Below are 16,269 nucleotides of genomic sequence, written 5' to 3' on the forward strand. Positions count from 1 at the left end.
AATGTCCCCCACAAGAACAGTGGCAAACGACTGCGATATTTCTCCCAGTTGCTTATAGATGGCTTCATCCACCTCACTGCTTTGGTTGGGAGGTCTATAGCAGACTCCCACAGTGATATCACCTTTATTTGCCCTTATCCTAATCCAAACACTCTCGACCCTCTTATCTCTATACTTAATTTCTGAGCTCTAATAGCATTCACTAACATACACAGCCACTCCGCCACCTCTCCATTCCTGTCTATCCCTCCTGAAGAGCTTGTAGCCTTCAATTGTGGCACTCCAGTCATGTGAGGCATCCCACCACGTTTCCGTGATAGCCACTATGTCATAGTTTTCCTGGTGCATCATGGCTTCAAGCTCCCCCTGTTTGTTGTTCATACTGCGTGCATTGGTATAGATGCACTTCAGACGATCTAAAGGTTTCAACATCTTTTTGTGAGTGTGGGCCCCATTTCCTACCAGGCCCCTCTCAGGTGTTTCCATAATTTCTAGGTGTCTATCACTTCTCTGAAATGAATTGGTAGAGTAAGAGTCCTTGCTAGTCCACTATCCCTCAAGCCCTGGTGTGTTTCCCTTGAGATTAGTCCTAACAAGCCCAGTTATCCCCCCCTCCCCCCTCATATCTAGTTTAAAGCCCTGTTAATGAGTCCTGCTAATTCCTGTCCCAAAATTCTTTTCCCCCTCTGGGACAGGCGCATCCCACCTGCCACCAGCATGCCAGGTGTCTCATATGGAAACCTATGATTAAAAAACCCAAAGCCCTGTCGATAACACCAGTCCCGAAGCCACGAATTGACCTGCTGTCTCTTCCTATTAATTTCCTCACTCATGATAGCCACTTATGGGATAGAGGAGAACACTACTTGTGTTCCCGATCCCTTAAGCACCCTTCCCAAGGCTTTAAAATATCTTTTAATTGATTTTGGGCTCCTTCTTCCCACATCATCACTGCCCACCTGAAATACTAACATGGGGTAATAATCAGAAGGGTTGACTAGAGTAGGAACTTTGTCCAACAAATCCCTGACCCGTGCCCCAGGGAGGCAGCAGACTTCCCCGTGAAGCGGGTCAGGACGGCATATTGGTCCCTCTGCCCCCTTCAATAGAGAGTCAACCACAACGATGACCCTTCTGCTTTTCCTTTTGGAACTAGTTGTGATGCCAGGTCTACGGCGACTAGGTCTTTCTAGTCAAGTCTCCCACAAGACACCTATCTCAAATGTGACCACTCTGAGGGTACAGCAAGTAAACCCAGACCCAAGGAGGGCCATGGAGTCCTTGGCATAGAGATCACACATGCTGTGGCATGGGGAGTATGGGTCATGCACTGATCCAGTGGAAGCCCATACTAATTCCCTTCTCCCTACCCCTTCTCCTGTTCATGCTGAGTTTGGCCTTCTGGCAATAGAATTTTTCAAATAGACCCCTAAAGATATTTTCACCAAATTCTGATCCTACACATGTCCCTATATAAACATACAGAAGTGCTTAAATAAAATGTTTAGGCATGGGTTTAGACACTGTCGCGACAGAGGGAAGACAGGGACACTCAATATGAGTGATCAGCAAGCTTCGTTTATTGAATAGTACAGCCGTCTTTTTATGCTTCGTTATAATTAGCTAATACATATTCTGCAATACATCTTTCTGATTGGCCTGTCCTCCAAACTTCAACCCCGCCCTTAGTTCCTTCTTTACAGTTACTTTCATCCTCTTTTCCCATGCCTGAGCAGTTGCAATCTCCCTGTTATCATACAACAATTACAGTCAAGGACAGGGTGTCCTTGCCAGCTCAGCAGTTACGGGGGCTGAATCCGATGTTTCTCAAGTTCTTGCTCGGCCAGCTGGATCATGTCTACGCGACCCTTCTCAGCTAGCCAGTCTCCCACAAGACACCTGTCTCAAATGTGACCACTCTGAGGGTACAAGATCCTTCCCAAACATTTGCTGAGAACTAGAGCCTGGCACAGCCATGGGTTCCTGTCTGCTGTGTTCTCAGCATCCACATATTAGGACAAAGAAACTGAAAAGGCAGTGCCATGGATGTTCAGAGTTACTAGGCAGTCCTCTCTGAAGCAACAAATGTCAGTGTAAGTAAAGAGGCTTTGGTATTTTGCCAACAGCACCTTGTGAGGTTTGGATTAATGCCTTTATCCAAATGCCTTTAGGCTCAAAAGCTATTGAACATTGGTCTGACATTTGGCAAATGACTTCAGAGACTACTGGCACTTTGTCTTTCTTCTGTAGAAAGGGAGGGGAGTTGTATTTTCTTGATGGATAGGAATGAAAGATACGAGCAGTACTGAAATGATTTGAAGAATCATGCAGCGCCCTCCCTTACTGTTTAGCATGCCTAAAGAAACTGTACATATGAGCTTACTTCTTGATGTTTTAGACTGATGTTTTCCTGTATCTTGTGAAACACAACAGCTTTATTCAATATACAGTCAGTACTGTAGAAGAAAGAATGCACTGGATCCAAATGGACACCAGTGAATTGCAGAGGATAATCCGTTCTTACATGTTCTGTACATCATCAACTGTAGAAACTAAAACTTATTCTGTGATATTAAGATACTAGTGCAGTTTTGTGCTATTTAAAGCCATATAGTTCTTTGTGTATTTCTGAAAAAGCAAAAATTATGTTTTCCCATGAGAAAACAATGGTTTTTTAACAGGGATCCATCAAAATTAACAAGAAAATTCTTTTGCTATTGTGATAGTGTGTCTAATAATCCTACTTCACCTGAACAATGTTTTTCAGATTTTCATTTTGATACAGAAATATTAAAGATAATTGTTTGCGCACTGTGTAAAGTAACTAATAAAATAGGCAACCATGGTCTAACCTTTAAAAGCCTCAGTTCATCCAGGCATTTAAACACTTGCCACAATAGAAACCTTTAAATATGTGAGTTAATCTAGCAACACATTTAAGCACTTGTTTAAATACTTGTTTAAATATATGTTTAAAAGAATCAGAGCCACAAGCAACATAGCCTCATGAAAGTAATACTGGAATACGGTCAGCTGAACAGGCTTACTGAAGACTGAGCATCCTTGGGCATAACAATTAAAACCCATTAATATTTTAAATTAAATATAGAATATGTAAACATTTACTACAAAAAGACAAGAAAGCCAAAAAGAAAAGGATCAGTAATCTGTTCAGTTTATGGTTAAAAAAACAAAATAGCCCACTGTACAGGAGCCTTCAGAATGCTACATATACAGAAGAATTTAAGCAAAAGCAGGTCTTCCTTGTCCCTTTCTCTCCCCAGGCTTAAATAAAAATTATAACAACCAGAAAAATGTCATCCTGACACTCTGGCAATTAATATTAACTATCAGAATATCAGGCAAAAAAAGATTGAACAAAGATGCCATCAGTCATGAGTAAATACAACTAAAGATTCTGACACTTGTTCAGCAGACAAAAGTTCTCTTTTGGGGGTTTGAGGATTATAAATATTATCAGCCAGAACAAAACCAAAGTGACTTTATGAACTTTCTAAAGAACTTGACATTGTGACACATTCAACTGCACAGGTTTGCCTGTATCAAATACCAGACTACATGGAATGTCTTTATATTCCTTTTCCAATTTACTACAGTCTTTGTTTGGGCTCCACATATGCACCTGCCTAATCTACCTCTTGTAAAGGAGTTCCAGCACAGCTGTGAATCCCAGGGTTCTGATACAGAAGTTTCTCCCTCAGCATTCCTTCACAATTTCTTACTACTGCATCTTTTTTTTTGCCCTTCTGCAATTTTTACTCTGCTGCCCTGTGCTCACTGAACCTAAATCATAGGCCCTGTTTGGCATTTCACCCCTCTCATTTTCTGTACTATTCTTTCCAGATTGCCAGCACAGCTCTCAATGGCCCTAGAGCAAAAACCATCCCTTGGTCTGCTTGCCTGCTGGAATCGTTGAAATACAGGCCAGAACAGCAAATGTGAGCTCTCACTCTCCCACTCCCTTGCTAACAAGGACTCTCTCTTGCTCTGCGGTGCCTGCGTCCCCTGCTTGCCTGCCTCTGCCCAGGTGCTGCTTCAGATTCCCTGATCCATGAGGAATTGAGATTAAATTTGTTCTTTGCCTTTAATCTGTGGTTTTGTGGTTGTTCCTGCGTCCTGCCTGCACCGGCTCTCACATTTCGCGTAGTCAGCAGCTCCAGGAACACCCATGCCATGGCTGATAAAAAGTTGGGGACTGGGGAGGCCACTGTGGTGACTCCCCCTATTCTGGGATGGCCCAGTACTGAGCACTGGACACCCATGGCCACTTTCCTGGCTAAATTGGCTCTGCCGGAGGCATGGCCTGAAATAGATGATGGGGCAGTGATTACCCCTCAGAGCATTGAAATGGCAATGCATGGGTTGCTGTGGAAAGCAGCATCAGATTCTTCTCGCAAATCAGCGGGTAGATTGTGACGCGCGGAAACAAAACCTTACAACTCAAATAGAGTTATAAAGCAGGTATGTTTATTGCAGCGCCGAGTGCAAGGGGGATTTCTCCTCCTAACTTGCACACCCTTATGCTGAACCCGTAGTTATTTATAAGGTAAATCATACATATGCAAACTATGGGATGGACCAATACAATTAGTTCTAAGAATAGGTGTGACTATGTTAATTATTTCCGGGGCCTCATTATAATAAGTCTCCTCCTCCAAGCATGTGCGTATCTTCTCCTGATGTTTTTCTTTGGGAGGGCGTTTCAGGGAGTAAGTTCCACAGTCACTGAGCCGGTTCCCATCGATTGTTTTGCTGATAGAGGCCGTAAAGCCTCTTGCTATCTTCCTGTAATCGATCAGGATGTTCCCGTTTGTCTTCTGAGTGGTCTGACAGGGGCCATAAAGCTTCTTGTTATCTTTCCTGTTACCGGTCGGGATGTTCCCGTTTGCCTGCGAAGTGTTCTTTCAAGGCTGAGGCCCACGTCCGTTAATTGGGCAATTCTTTGTTTTCTTTCCTCCCCTCCAAGGTTGAGATATACGTCCCTGTCATGGTTAATCCTTCTATTTTCTGTTTCAATTGGGATGGCTGTTAGCTACCGGACTTAGAGCTCTTGACCGTGAAGTTGTTGAATTACAGAGTAAAGTGAGAGAATTGGAAAAAGAAAACAGGAGTTTACAAGACGCAAAGGTGATTGCACAAGAAGTAATTACTGTTCAAGCAGAGCATTGCTAAGAACTGCAAGATAACGTAGACCGATTGGTAGTGTGCATTCATAGAATCATAGAATGGTAAGAGTTGGAAGGGACCTTAAAGATCATCGAGTTCCAACCCCCCTGCCATGGGCAGGGACACCTCCCACTAGACCAGGTTGCTCAAAGCCCCATCCAGCCTGGTCTTGAACACATCCAGGGATGGGGCATCCACAACTTCTCTGGGCAACCTGGGCCAGTGCCTCACCACCCTCACAGGAAAGAATTTCTTTCTAGTATCTAATCTAAATCTCCCCTCTTTCAATTTAAAACCATTACCCCTCATCCTATCTCTACACTCCCTGTCAAAGAGTCCCTCTCCAGCTCTCCTGTAGGCCACCTTTAGATATTGGAAGGCTGCTATAAGGTCTCTCCGGAGCCTTCTCTTCTCCAGGCTGAACAACCCACACTCTCTCAGCCTGTCTTCACAGGAAAGGTGCTCCAGTCCTCTGATCATCTTTGGAGCCCTCCGCTGGACCTGTTCCAACAGGTCCATGTCCTTCCTGTGTTGAGGACTCCAGAGCTGGACACAGTACTCCAGGTGGGGTCTCGCGAGAGCAGAGTAGAGGGGCAGAATCACCTCCCTTGTCTTGCTGGCCACGCTGCTGGGGACGCAGCCCAGGATGCGGTTGGCTTTCTGGGCTGCCAGCATGCTTTCCCAGCTCATGTCGAGCTTCTCATCCACAAGCACTCCCAAGTTCTCCTCCTCAGTTCTGCTCTCCAGCCATTCTCTGCCCAACCTGTATTTGTGCTTGGGATTGCCATGTCCCAGGTGCAGGACCCTGCACATGGCTAGGTTGAACTTCATGAGGTTTGCACAGGCCCACCTCTCGAGCCTGTCCAGGTCCCTCTGGATGGCATCCCTTCCCTCCAGCGTGTCAACCACGCCACACAGCTTGGTGTCGTCGGCAAACTTGCTGAGGGTGCACTCAATCCCACTGTCCATGTCTCCGACAAAGATGTTAAACAGTACTGGTCCCAGTACTGACCCCTGAGGAACACCACTCGTCTCTGGCTTCCACTTGGACATTGAGCCGTTGACCACAATCCTTTGAGTTTGGCCATCCATCGAATCCATGTCTTTCCAATTTTGAGACCAGGATGTCATGCGGGACAGTGTCAAATGCTTTGCATAAGTCCAGGTAGATGACGTCTGTTGCTCTCCTCTTATCTACCAACGCTGTGGCAACACCGTAAAAGGCCACCAAATTTGTCAGGCATGACTTGCCCTTGGTGAAGCCATGTTGGCTGTCACCAATCACTTCCTTATTTTCCACGTGCCTTAGCAGAGGTTCCAGGAGGATCTGCTCCATGATCTTGCCGGGCACAGAGGTGAGAATGACCGGCCTGTAGTTCCCCAGGTCTTCCTTTTTTCCCTTTTTGAAAATGGGGGTTATGTTTCCCCTTTTCCAGTCAGTGGGAACTTCACCAGATTGCCACGACTTCTCAAATAGGATGGAAAGCGGCTTAGCAACTTCATCCTCTAGCTCCCTCAGGACCCATGAATGGATTTCATCAGGTCCCATGGACTTATGCACCTTCAGGTTCCTTAGATGGTCTCGAACCTGATCTTCTCCTTTCAGTGGGCGGTTCTTCATTCTCATAGCCCCTGGTTTTGCCTCCCGTGACTTGGGCGGTGTGGTTAGGGCCCTTGCCAGTGAAGACTGAGGCGAAAAAGTCATTCAGTAACTCAGCCTTCTCCATATCCTGGGTGACCAGATCTCCTGTTTCCTTCCGGAGAGGTCCCACAACTTCCCTAGTCTTGCTTTTATCCCTGACATACCAATAGAAGCTTTTCTTGTTGTCCTTGATGTCCCTGGACAGATTTAGCTCTGCCTGGGCTTTCGCTTGCCTAATCTGATTCCTGGACACTCGGACAGTTTCTCTGTATTCCACCCGGTCTACCCGTCCTTGCTTCCACCCTCTGTAGGCCTCCCTTTTGCTTTTGAGCTTGTCCAGGAGTTCCTTGTTCATCCATGCAGGCCTCCTGGCTTTTTTGCCTGACTACTTCTTTCTTGGGATACACTGCTCCTGAGCTTGGAGGAGGTGATCCTTGAATACTAACCAGCTTCCTTGGGCCCCTCTCCCCTCCAGTTCTTTTTCCCATGTTACCCTGCTAAGCAGTCCCTCAAGAGGCCAAAGCCCACTCTCCTGAAGTCCAGGGTAGTGAGCTTGCTGTGCACCCTCCTTGCTGCCCTAAGGATCTTGAATTCTACCATTTCATGATCGCTGCAGCCAACGCTGCCCTTGAGTTTTACATTCCCCACCAGCCCCTCCTTGTTGGGGAGAACAAGTTCCAGCATGGCACCTCTCCTCGTTGGCTCCTCTACCATTTGGAGAAGAAAGTTGTCGTCGCCACATTCCAAGAACATCCTGGATTTCTTGTGCCCTGCTGTGTTGTCCCTCCAACAGATATTGGTGTGGTTGAAGTCCCCCATGAGGACCAGGGTCTGTGAACGCGATGCTGCTCCTGTCTATAGAGGGCCTCATCCTCCCTGTCACCCTGGTCAGGTGGTCTGTAGCAGACCCCTAATGTAATGTCACCTGCCCTCGTGTTCCCTTTAATCCTGATCCATAAGCTCTCTGTTGGGTCTTCATCCATCCCCAGGTGGAACTCCATGCCCTCCAGGTGGTCATTGACCCAGAGGGCAACACTCCCTCCTCGTCTCCGCAGCCTGTCCTTCCTGAAGAGTCTGTATCCCTCCATTTCAACACTCCAGTCATAGGAGCCATCCCACCACGTCTCCGTGATGCCAATGAGATCATTGCCCTGGAGGCATGTGCACGTCTCTAACTCCTCTTTCTTGGTTTCCATGCTCTGTGCATTTGCGTAAAGGCACTTCAGCTGGGCACCCAATGGAGCTGACTTACTGGCTGGAGTGGCTGCATTTCCTTCATGTTGCTCTTCAGGTGGCCTTCCTTTGAGGTGTTTTGTCTGTGACTCCATGATTCCTTTTGCCTCAGGAGCCCCTGGCTCGTCTCCGTAAAATTTCGTATGTGCTGCAGCGTACCCAGCACATCTCAGGGCAACAGGTTGAGGGCCTTCACTAGTGATCCTTCCCACAGATCTAGGAGCATCATCCCTTGGCTTGTCAAGGGCTATCCAGGTAATATCCCCCTCCCGCAGCAACCCTCATGAGATACACCACAGCCTGTCACAGACAAGCCTGATACTATTAACCCTTCACATCTAGTTTAAAGCCCTGTCAATCAACCCTGCAATCTCTTGGGCAATGTCCTGGGTCTGGCGGGGATAGGGTTAATTCTCCCCAGGACCTAGCAGGGACACAGGTATTCCATCCCATGTGAGCCATGCCCAGGGGGTAACAGGAGCTAGCCGGAGAAGGGGAGGGGCAGGAAGTCATCCCCCAGGGGAGCGGAGCGGGGACGTCCAGGGTGCGATCGGCAAGCGGCGGTATGTACTCATGGCTGTGTATTCCTCTGTCGGTGTTATTATTGTTGTTGTTTCTTGCTCTCCTTGCTGTTCTGTTAAATTGCCTTTGTCTCAACCCACGAGTTTTTTGCCTTTTTCCTCCGATTCTCCCCTCCCGGCCGCGCTGGCGGGGGGAGGGCCCGATCTGAGCGAGCGGCTGACACGTGGTCCTTTGTTGCCGTCTGAGGCTAAACCACGACAGGCAAGAACCCTCTTCCCCCTTTGAGAGGTGTCTCATTTGATGTCAACAAGCCCGGTGCAGTATAGGCCAATCCATTGTCAAAGAAACCAAAGTTATGTTGGTGACACCAGCCATGGAGCCATGTATTAATTGACTGGATCCGTCTGTTCCTCCCAGCGTCATTGCCTGCAACTGGAAGGAGTGAGGAAAAAATAACCTGTGCCCCAGATTTCCTTATCATCCTTCCCAACTCCCTGAAGTCTCTTTTTATTGCTCGTGAACTGCAAGTTGCAGCTTCCTCTCCACCTACATGGAAAATCAATAATGGATAGTAGTCTGAGGACCGTACTAAGCCAGGAAATTTCCTTGTGACGTCCTTAACCCAGGCTCCAGGAAGACAGCAGACTTCCCTCTGATGAGTGTTCACCCAGCATATTGGGCCCTACGCCCCGCTCAGGTAGGAGTCAGCAATAACTATAACCCTTCTTTTCCTCCTTGTGGGTGTGGTGGTGATCCGGGGTGTACGCTTTTTTGACTGAGGAGGCATCTGTGATGTAGAGTGCCCATCATCTACTTCCTCACTCGACTGGCCTTCCTCAACCAGAACCTCATATCTCTTCTTCAGCAGTACCGGACGGGGCAAGGTGGGCAAGGGGAGGAGTTTGTCTGCTGCCCCGACCATGAACCTGCCTCCATTCACTCTTTTCATTTAGGCTTCAGCCTGACCGGGGCTGGATAGAGGGGCTCCTAGACCCTGGCTGCTTTCCTCCCTAACACACCTCAACCTTTCGACTTCCTCTCTCAGCTCTGCTACCAGGCTGAGCAGATCATTCACCTGTTCATATCTCACACAGCAGTTCTCATAGCTACTACCCATTATCAGTAAAAGGTGCCCTGCTGTGTTGTCCTTCCAAGAGATATCGAGGTGGTCCCCTATGAGGACCAGGGCCTGTGAATGCAATGCTGCTCCTATCTGTCTATAGAGGGCCTCATCCGCTCCATCATCTTGGTCAGGTGGCCCATAGCAGACCCCTAATGTAATGTCACCTGCCCTCGTGTTCCCTCCCCGAGCTCCTTGCCGATCCTTTTTGCCGCAAGTCCCTCCCCCAGTGTGGACTTACCTACACTGGAGCTCGGTCTCCTCGGTGAGAGGAGCTCAATCTCCTCGGTGAGGAGATTGAGAGTATTGTTAACAAACAAAGGGACAAATATGGGAAAAGTAAGCTTACGATTTCCCAAGTTCATGCTCTCACTGCAAAATGGTCAAGGGATCCCGAGGAATGGGATAAAAATATTTGGAGTGGATCCTCAGACTCTGAAACTGAGTTTGAATTTGATCCTGACTTAAAAAGCACTGAGGTGGTGGAAGCACGACCCCTAATACAAATGAGGGGGGAGCAGGAACGAGCAGACAGAGGAGTGCAGATCACTAGTACTTGCACTCTGAAAGAGTTAAGGGAATTTTTAGGGATCTGTCAGCAAAAGACTGGGGAAGGCATACTGTCATGGATTTTGCAAGCATGGGATAGTGGAGCTGCTTCTATCCATTTATCAGTGAGTGAAAAAGATTTTTTTAAGCCCTAGAGCCATTGATGATCAGATAGAACAAGGATATGCTCAGCTGCAAAATGTCAGAGGTCCTGACAGGTGAGACATTATTGCCCCGATGTCGTATCAGTGGTTGTGTGCAGCAGTTTTAGCAGCATATACAGAACCTGTTGAATTAGTGTCGTCCCTTGGAAACTGGTGTATAATGGAGGAAGGTATTAATTTGGTGCTCCAGATGAGGACGGCTCTTGTGTTGGTTACGGGATCCAATCCGGACAGTGTAGCAGTGACAAAAAGTATCAAAATGCAGTTTTTGAGGGGAGCGCCTGCCTCACTAAACCCCATGATTATACCAGCAGTGACAAATGCTATGGGTAATGTAGGCGCCCTAGCAAATACCTTGAGGGAAACTGGGGCTGTGATTTCGGGACCCTCTGTGCGGGTGGTGAATAAAGGAGAGGCAGCAAAGTGGAGAGGCGTTACTGCATGGGTGACAAGGAAACAAATGTGGAATGATTTTGTACAAGCTGTTATCCCACAACCAGGGATAGATGGGATCACAACATGAGAAATGTTTCCCCGGTGGCAAAAGTTTGCATTTACGCAAAAAAGCTGACTGCCCCCAGCCCCACCACCAACTCCTGGCCCCCCCTCCACCCCGCCTGACACCTCAGTGCAAGATGTTACCAGGCAACAAAAGCAATATACTTTACAAGTATTGCCTCAGGGATACAAACTCAGTCCCTCCATTTGCCACCTAATGATAGCAGCTGATTTAGCAGCGTGGTTGGGTACCGTTACTGTTTACCATTATATTGATGATCTATTGATTATGGCAGAGTCACAACAAGAAATTGAAGCAGATGCCAAATTGCTAAAAGTTCATTTGCAGGACCGAGGTTGGGCAATTAATCCAAAGAAGATACAGGGCCCTAGTACTACTGTACAATTTTTGGGAATAGTTTGGCATGGACAGAATAGAAAAATACCAGATCAGGTACAGCAAACAAAGCAGCGATTTCCTGTACCAATCCAAATAAAACAGTTACAGAACTTTTAGGGTATTGGAGAACTTTTATGCCACATTTGGTCATATTAATATGCCTTTGGCAGAAATTAACTAGGAAGAAAGTTGTCTGGCAGGGGACCAAGCAACAAGAAGAAGCCTTTGATGCCTGCAAAGATGCTTTGATTGAGCATGCCCAATTATACACTCCTAAGCAAGGATATGCGTTTGAATTAGTAACAATTCCAGATGATACAGTCTCAGGATTGTGACAGATGACTGGGATGAAAAATCAGAAAGTACCTGTAGGGTTTTGGTCCAAGGCATTACAAGGTTCCCCTATACATCATAACACGACTTCTCCTCTTATTTTACATCCTTCGTTAATATCAGATTCTCGAGTTTTTGTATTTCAGGTGTCTTTGGTGAATGCCTGTGCCTTATCTAGAGGAGATAGCATTGGAACGATGTTATCGTTGTCACAAATCCAGTACTGAATTGAAGTTCAATCTGAAAAAGCACAAGCCACAGCTCTACAATCTGTGTGGGCAATTACCCCATGTCAGGTTATCAAACCTGGAGTAATATTAGCCGAAGGAGCTGGAGCAGTGCGTATATATCACTGGAAGGATATGTCACTGCTGTTTTCCTTCTCTATCAACAGCTTGGCTCCTCGCGCTTTGTAGCCTAGTGCTACACGCACCTGCCCTGGATACATCTCTGCAAAATCGTTATGTAAACACTTAGATTTGGTTAGCCTCTACTGCAACTAACTCATCTGCCTTTTATATTAAGGGAAGATTAACAGCTGCAGATCTGTAGACAACTTGTTTCAGGGGTGCATCAACCCCGGCAGCTGTATTATAGAACTATACTGTGCTAAGTGACTTTGATATTAATGTCTAACTCCTCTTTCTTGGTTTCCATGCTCTGTGCATTTGCGTAAAAGCAAAACAAGATCATCTTGTTCCAGCCCCCCTGCCATGGGCAGGGACACCTTCCACTAGTGTAGGTTGCTCCAAGCCCCATGCAACCTGGTCTTGAACACATCCAGGGATAGGGCCTCCACAACTTCTGTAGGCAAACTCTTCCAGTGCCTCACCACCCTTGGAGTAAAAAATTTCTTCCTTATATCTAGTCTGAACCTTCCCTCTTTCAGTTTAAAACCATTACCCCTCGTCCTATTGCTCTACTCCCTGATAAAGAGTCCCTCTCCATCTCTCCTGTAGGCCCCCTTTAGCTACTGGAAGGGGCTATAAGGTCTCCCCGGAGCCTTCTTTTCTCCAGGCTGAACCCCAACTCTCTCAGCCTGTCTTCATAGCAGAGGTGCTCCAGCCCTCTGATCATCTTTGGAGCCCTCCGCTGGACTCACTCCAACAGGTCTGTGTCGGACATATTTGTAGCTAGAAACGTGTTGATAACACACCAGTGTTTTGGCTACTGCTGAGCAGTGCTCCCACAGAATCAAGGCTGTCTCTCCAACCCCCCTGCCCCAAAGGCCAGTAGACTGTGGGTGGGCAAGAGGTTGGGAGGGGACAGAGCCAGGACAGCTGATCCAAACTGACCAAAGGGGTATTCCGTACCATATGATATTGTGCTCAGCAATAAAGATAAGTGAAAGGAGGAGAAGGGGGGATATTAGTTATTAAGGCATTTGTCTTCCAGAGCAACCACTATGTGTAACCGAGGCCCTACTTCCCAGGAAGTGTCTGGACATCGCCCCTGTAGAGAATATTTTTTTTTGTTTCCTTTTCTTCTGCACATGGCATTTGCTTTTCTTTATTAAACTGCCTTTATCTCAACACACTAGTTTTTCATCTTATTTTCTCCCCCCTTGTCCTGCTGAGGAGGGAGAGTGATAGAGCAGATTGGTGGGCACCTGGCAGCCAGACAAGGTCAACCCACCACATCTACAGTTAGACAGCAGGATTAGGCCAGTCCTTTCTCACCAAAATAATAGAAGAGGATGAGTTGGTGCCATCTTACCATGTCCAATGTCAAACTAAGCACAGGATGTAATAGAGCTGTGTTTAAATCACTCTTCTGCCTTCTGTAGAGCAGAGATTTGGATTGTCATGTCTGGGCCCTCCCTGTTGGGCTCTAGGCTAAGATGAAATGGGTTAGTCTCAGACACTTCTTTTGAAGCTATTTCAGTTTGAATGCATATTCACTGAGCCAGAAAGAGAGTGGAAATGACCCCTGAGTCTGATGGAGTCCCCTTATTGTTAGGTGACAGATGGTGAAGTTGCTCTCCTGGAAGACTCAGGTCCCAGACCTCTTTCCAGTTTAATATTTAAGTGTTTTATGATACTTAATCTACAGGCAAATGGGGAAAAAAACAGTAGTGTGAAATAGTTGTACCCCACTTCCATTAGCTCTACCTGAGCCAAATCCTTACTCCAAGTCATATACTAAATCCTGTAGCACAGCTATACAGCTTCCCTTTCCTCACTGAGATCTGCGCTGTGTTCATCCTTGGACATGTCAAGAACAGCTGAGATAAAAATTAACCTCGCAAGACCCTGTAAGCCCAGTGATTTGAGCACTTATCTAGTAGATTGGAAATATAGGTTCAAATCTTCTGTCAAACGTCTTTCACTTCCCACGGGAGTGCTCTAACCTCTCAGTTATGGTAAATTGGGCAGGCCCTAGTGGGACAGATGTCTCCTGAGGACTCTTACTCCACTGGATTCCACTAAAAACACAAAACAGGGTTTGGTCTCAGACTGAAGCCCCCGCAATCCAAAGGGAGGTGGTGAGGGACCTGCTCCAACACCTAGAAATGGACAGGTCTATGGGGCCGGATGGGATCCACCTGAGGGTACTGAGGGAGCTGGCGGAATTGCTCACTGAGCCACTTTCCATCATTTACCAGCAATCCTGGCAAACTGGGGAGGTCCCGGTTGACTGGTTTCTAGCAAATGTGATGCCCATCCACAAGAAGGGCCAGAAGGATGATCCAGGGAAATACAGGCCTGTCAGTCTGACCTCGGTGCCTGGGAAGGTCATGGAACAGATCATCCTGAGTGCCATCACAGAGCACATGAAGGGCAACCAGGTGATCAGGCCCAGCCAGCATGGGTTTATGATAGGCAGGTCCTGCTTGACAAACCTGATCTCCTTCCATGACAAAGTGACCCACTTGGTGGATGAGGGAAAGGCTGTGGATGTTGTTTACCTGGACTTTAGTAAGGCCTTTGATACAGTCTCCCACAGTATCCTCCTGGAGAAACTGGCTACCCGTGGCTTAGATGGGCATATGCTTCACTGGATTAAAAACTGTCTGGAGGGCTGGGCCCAGAGAGTGGTAGTGAAAGGAGTTTAATCCAGTTGGTGGCCGGTCACGAATGGTGCTCCCCATGGCTCAGTATTGGGGCCAGTTCTATTTAATATCTTTATCAATGATCTGGACGAAGTGATTGAGTGCACCCTCAGTAAGTTTGCAGACAACACCAAGTTGGGTGGCAGTGTCGACCTGCTGGAGGGTAGAAAGGCTTTGCATAGGGATCTGGACAGGCTGGATCGATGGGCCAAGGCCAGTGGGATGAGGTTCAACAAGGCCAAGTGCCGGGTCCTGCACTTGGGTCACAACAATCCCATGAATGCTACAGGCTGGCTTGGGGAAGGGTGGCTGGAGAGCTGCCTGGCAGAAAAGGACCTGGGGGTGCTGGTCGAGTGTTGGCTGAACATGAGCCAGCAGCGTGCCCAGGTGGCCAAGAAGGCAAACAGCATCCTGGCCTGTATCAGGAACAGCATGGTGAGTAGGACTCGGGAAGTGATCGTCCCCCTGTACTCAGCGGCACTGGTGAGACCCCACCTCGAGTACTGTGCCCAGTTTTGGGCCCCTTACCACAAAGAAGACATTGAGGTGCTGGAGCGGGTCCAGAGAAGGGCAACAAAGCTGGTGAGGGGTCTGGAGAGTAAGCCTTATGAGGAAAGACTGAGGGAGCTGAGATTGTTTAGCCTAGAGAAAAGGAGGCTTTATCACTCTCTACAACACCCTGAAAGGAGGTTGTAGAGAGGCAGGGATTGGTCTCTTCTCCCAAGTCACAGTTGATAGGACAAGAGGAAATGACATCAAGTTGCGGCAGGGGAGGTTCAGATTGGATATTAGGAAAAATGTTTACACTGAAAGGGTAATTAAGCCTTGGAATGGGCTGCCCAGGGAAGTGGTTGAGGCACCATCCCTGGAGGTTTTCAAAAGACGGGTTGACATGGTGCTTATAGATATAGTTTAGTAATGTGGGGGGTTCTTTTGTGTGGTTTTCTTTTGATTTTTTTTTTTTTAATCAGAGTTAGGTTGATGGTTGGACTAGATGATCTTAAAAGTCCCTTCCAACCTAGACGATTCTATGATTCTATGCCAACATGCTTGTATGGGTCAGGATTTGAAAGGCTGCCTGCCTGCATAGCAGCAAAATTTTAATTACCTTGGGGACTGCTGCAAGTTAAAATTCCATTGCAAAACAGTGTCCTTTCAAGTTATCTTTTTACAGACCAGCATAGCACTGAGAGGCTTTAGCAGCTTAGGTATGTATGCAGTTTGATCCTATTACTGCAGCACAGCACCTGAGTTGAGACTGATTCTTGACAGGGTTTCATAACACAAACAGAACCTTGGGCTAATGGACTTAGACTGCAACTAGATTAAAACTGGTTCACATCCATCCATTTGGATTCCCTTTCTTGCTCACCCTGCATTTTCTGCCTATGGGACAGAGCAAATGCAGGTCTTTTGTCCTTTCTTATTTGGACATCCTGTTAAATGTTTTCACAGCCAAGGTGTATTTGGACGGAGGTTTGGAGAATTTAAATTGTGGATTTTGTTGTCTGTGTTGGCAACTAGGTAGCTAACTTCCTTTGGATCTAGTCCTAAATATATAGGCATTTA

The sequence above is a fragment of the Numenius arquata genome, chromosome W, assembly GCF_964106895.1.
Source record: "Numenius arquata chromosome W, bNumArq3.hap1.1, whole genome shotgun sequence".
Lineage (NCBI taxonomy): Eukaryota > Metazoa > Chordata > Aves > Charadriiformes > Scolopacidae > Numenius > Numenius arquata.